General features: G+C 37.2%; 1 pseudogene; it reads right to left on the bottom strand.

The window, feature by feature from the left end:
- Nucleotides 1–4,730, bottom strand: part of LOC125860773 (endoribonuclease Dicer homolog 2-like) — a 27,205-nt pseudogene extending 22,475 nt beyond the window's left edge.
- Nucleotides 4,731–5,179: the final 449 nt, after the last annotated feature.

The following is a 5,179-nucleotide window of genomic DNA, read 5'->3' as shown; positions in this document are numbered from 1 at the left end:
GATCATGATCTCCTATTTGAAAGTTTAATCCTTTTTGGAGTATATCATCTTGGTGTGATCATGGAGGATGTGATGGCCTTCACATAGACCCTTATACTCTCAATGCTACTACTACCAGGTTTTGTGCCATGAAATCCACCAAATGTACGATCATCTCCTATTTGAAAGTTGAACTCTTTTAAGTAGATCTTAATTTTCCATGTATGTGTGCTTCAGTTATATATGACTAAAATGCATATAAAATGGGCCAAAATTTCAGTCTTGTTTGTCTTTTTTTTAATGGAATCAATTAGGTGAGGTGCATAGGGCTAGTTTTTCAATTAATAAATAAAAGTGCACCTAAAAGAGAATAGTACAAGCAACGGGATCTAGACTTCTTTACTAATTCTAATGAGGTAACGAACCTCTACTAATTAACATGCATGAAGAATATAAGAGCTAGAAAAAACTAGGTATTCTATGATCATTATAGTGTTTATAGTAAACTCTATGATGCTGTTATAAACGAGGATGCTTAAGCATTCCAAAAATAGAAAAATTAAGAATAAAGTTGAGTTATCAACCCCACAGTTCATTTTATATATGTATGAACTTAAAAAGATGTCTTGCCCATCTAACTTAACACTTCTTTTATCTCGTCTTCTTCATCAAATCTGTCCAACAACTCTTGACAGTTCATCACTTCTTCTTGAATTTATTGGATGCTGTTGAGACTGTTGTATGATTTTATTCTTCTAGTCACATTGGTAAGTGACTTTTAGAACAAATTCCTCCATCACCTTACCATCCCAACTATGTCGTATTCCATGTGTCATCCTTTTGGTTTTGAAGCTTCCTCTCCTTTATTGCCTAGGTGAAAGACCCCCATCCTTGGCCACCTTATCAAAGCGTATGTCCAGCATAGCATCCTCAACATCACCATAGAACATTTCATTGCCCAAGATAATACCATAAACTGTAGTTGGACTTATAATGACTGAAACTACAGCTCCTAGCTCATGACTCTTGTCAATTCTTCAATCCACAACAAGCTCCTCAATTTGACCAGGTCCGTCACACTTTGGACATCGCCACCAGGATCGTTGAGGCCCTGATGGAAAATATGTGTCCACTATTAGTCAATGGACCAGGTCCTTGACAGAATATCAGTGCGGAAAGTAAATAACTCAAAGTAAAATAAAATAGGAGCTTACGTGGAACCACGACATGTCACATATGATTTCAACACAACTCCATTATCATCAAAAGGATCAAGGATTCAGATTACAAACTCTAGTAATCTAGGAATTAACCTCTTAATCCCTTACCCAATTCAGAGCAATAACTCTATGGCTCACTAGACCAACTAACTCTAGTCGATCTAGAATTTAAAAGCCAGACATAGCTAACTATAGCTATGATAAAAAATGATGAGGATTGAAACTGATCTAATTCCTTTATAACTTAGGAATAGATCTTACAAGAATAAACACAAAAATATGAAGCATAATAACAACTAAGAACAAAGATAACTCTATCAGGTGTCGCTGTGTTCTTTGAGAAATATTTCACTCAAGAATGGCTTTTGCTTTTGTTAATTTCAGGATGCAAAAACTATGTTGTATCATTGTAGAAGAGACTTATATAAGATAGACAAAAAAAAATCTTAAAGAAATGCCATTGGCTGAGAGTACTGTTGCTCTGCAAACAGACGTGCACCAACCACAACAGTGACACTGTTGCAACTTTTAGACAATTGTCCTTTTCAAGTAATGGAACTCTTAGTCTCACCTGGGATCTGGTTACCTATTAAATCCCAAAGTTTGTTAAATCATAAAAACTTCCGAGTTAGCTCAAAATAACATTTTCTCCCTTTTTTGAGGATGACAAACTTACTCAACTTCTTCCCTTTTTCATCAGTTCCCCATATCAGCATGACCATGTCCTCTTCAAGAAACTACTAACAGATCTCATACTCTTAACAATTTTCCCCCTTTTGACGTCATAAAAAGAGTTAAAGCAGTAAACCAAGTTAACAGAAATGTAGTTCAAAAAAATTCATGGCCGCTTGGACAACACTAAGCATAAGTAAAAGATGGATAAAGTAATGAGACAGTTCAACAACAACAAGGTCATTTTCATTCATAATCAAAGAGGAACATACAAAACATTCCAATTAACATTACAAACAAGATCGGGGACAATACCCACTGAGTTGCAATGAACAAAAGAGAAACGAAGGGACTTATATTGGAACTTAGGAGGAAAGAGGCTTGGAAGAAGGGGTTTGAAAGAGTAGGGATAAGCGAGCATCTACCTCAACATGGTTCTTGAGAAGTATCTCATTGAGCTCAACATTTTGGTTTCCATGAATTCATTTTGAACTTTCAAGGAGGCCAATTCTTCTCCACCTGGTCCCTCTGTTTTTGCTAATTGCACCTGAACATGCCGGCAAGCAATTTCTGCACTCCTGTTGGCCAATGTTACTACTATGGATTCCAACTCATGTTTGAGTTGCTCATGTTTGAGTTTCTCATAGTGCCTCTTACTTCATGTTCAAAGGGAATTTTAAAGTGTTTGAACACCTTTGTTAGCAAATACTCATAGCACATGCCATGTTTGCCATCTTTAACAAACATGGTCTTGTGCATATGCTCCAGCATGATGGCAGGGAGATTGACTAACTCAATTGTGCTCAAGGCTCAATAAGGAACAAGTCCGCATTAGAGGAAACAATTCTCTTTTCACACCTAGGCAACACCACCTTATTGATAAACTCAAAGAACAATTGATACTTATTTTTGAGATACTCTTACGGAATACCTTCATAACTTTGATTGAGAAGTTGCTAATTTCGTGAACAAATTCCTTTGATGGGGACTTTTCAACAATTGTCTAGATTCCTTCCCTTGGCACTTGCAGAATTTTCCCCAAAATCTCCTCATTCAAGTGTAACCACATGTTGCCTACTTGAGTATTTTGGCTCCCATCTTCAGTAATTACCATCTTGTAGAAGAATTCCCTCACTTATGATTCATGCAGTACAAGCACATGTACTGTAAAAAATTGTGTCCAGCTTTGTATCATTACAGCATCAACTAGGCTTCTTATCCCTGGCTTTGTATTTATTTCAAGATCAAGCACACTTCCATTGAGAACTTTCAGAGTTCTCAAGATCTCGATCCTTTCCTCCTTTGTCAGTTCCTTCTCATCCTTCCTTTTCCTTCCAGATGAACTTGGTCCCTTGTCAGACTCATAATCTGGACAGGATTCCTACATTTTCCTCTTCACAGTTTCTTTTTGCCTTCCCTTTGTAGGCAACCTTTTTCCTTTCCCTTCTGATTCATTTTTCTTTTGTGGTTGAGGCTTTCTTATCCTTGGTTTTTGGTACTCTTTTTCTTTGGTGCCTCCCTTCTTCTCTTCTCAACTGCAACAACAACATCTGCATACACTGTCTCACTTTCTTCCTTGTCTTTAGAATTGTTAACCAGATTCACATCAGGAACCTAGTCCTCATCAATAATAGAATGTTTCCTTTTTCTCCAGTTCTCTGTAGTTAAAGTTTTTCTAGACTTCATCGTATCACTCAGAGTGGTTCCCCTTGTATGATAAGGACTTGGTTTCACACTTTGCTCCTCAGCTACTTTGTCCTTTCCTTTTGAAAACGGAACTTGCTTTCTTTGCAATTTCTACCGTAAAGGTTGATCATCCTTATTTTCTTATCAGTATCAGCAGAAGCAACAGCTAAACCAGTGCCTAGGTCTGATCAAATCTGGGTGGAGAACCCAAACCAAGAGAGTTAGAGCAAACACAAATTTGGTTTTCCTCTCCCAAAAATGGAGTTCTTATTGAAAGTTAAGAGGGGAGGGGTGAATTAAAATTCGTAGTTGACTGATCTGTGAGATAAGTCAACTTTCCCTGTAAATTAGATAATAACGTTAACAATAAGTAACAAGCAGAAAGTAAATAGACACAAAATGTTTTTATACTAGTTTGGAACACCGATGTGGTGTCTATTTCCAGTCCCCTTGGGTTTTAAGGGCCTCCTTTATAGCTTGAAGAGAACTTGGGTAGTACAGAGAGGTGAATCAAAAACTTATTTGATATGCAAATCAAAGTTTCTATCTTGACATGACCTCTACTTGTATAACCTACACTCAGTATCTTTCCTTCTCTTTTCTTTTTCAATTGTTCACTCAAATGTGTACAAATCTTTATGAAAGATGAAAGAAGATTGCAATATAAATTCAAGTGAAGTTGCGCATTTTCAGCTTTTGAGAAGGGGCTTAATTTATATGCTTAGTAGTGCGTTGATTTTAGCTCTAATAGGAAAACCCAAGGGAATATCCTTCCATCAAGGATTTGTAACGTTTCATTGATTCAGAATAAGTCTTCCTTGATTGAGTTACAACACCATTCATTCTGCCTTGAAACAAAGTTTTGTAGTTAGTCTTCAATATACTGGTGTGTGTCTTGACTTGTTGCTTGAGATAACAATGTGATCTTTCTTGATTGGCTTGCCTATCTTGGTAGTCTGTTTTTTCTTCTTCTTTTTTGGCTTCATGCAATCCGATGTGGTATCTAGTTAGATTGATATCTGATTGGTCAATTGTTTAGATTGATTTGGTTTAATCAATCTATCTCCTTGAGTGATGCTGCTTATCAGTCTCCAATCCGATGCTGCTTAACCCACTCATCACTTGTAGCAAGAATATTCGACCCTATGATTTTACCTTTCGACAGATCTCCATCGAAGTTTTGTTTAGATAGGGCGGGAAGAATATAACCAGGTTGGATCACAATAGGGTCAGAGGTTTATTTCACAGACTGAACCTTTGAGTGAATAGATACCCCAAGAGAAGATTTTTGAGATGCATTTAGGCCTAGGATAGGAGAACAAACATGGGAGGTCATTTTCAAAGAGGGTTCACCACAGGTGATACTAGACCCTCAGTGGTTGGGGGTTAAAGATTCTTCTTCTAGGGGTTGAAGAAACTTCAGTAGCAAGTGCAACTTCTTGTTCGATAGGAGGCATGGTCGAAGTAGGGGGGGGGGGGGTTTGAAGACGGTTTGTCTATCTGATTAACAAACAGAGATGAGTCGATTGGAAGCAAATTTGAATTTTGGGAGAGATTGAAGGAAATGGAGAATATAAAAATTACTGAAAGGGTGTAAGATCTCCCAAAAGGAATTGTCGTTT

This window comes from Solanum stenotomum, chromosome 1, assembly GCF_019186545.1.
Source record: "Solanum stenotomum isolate F172 chromosome 1, ASM1918654v1, whole genome shotgun sequence".
NCBI classification, from domain to species: Eukaryota; Viridiplantae; Streptophyta; class Magnoliopsida; order Solanales; family Solanaceae; genus Solanum; species Solanum stenotomum.
This window is presented reverse-complemented; position numbering and strand designations above follow the sequence as displayed.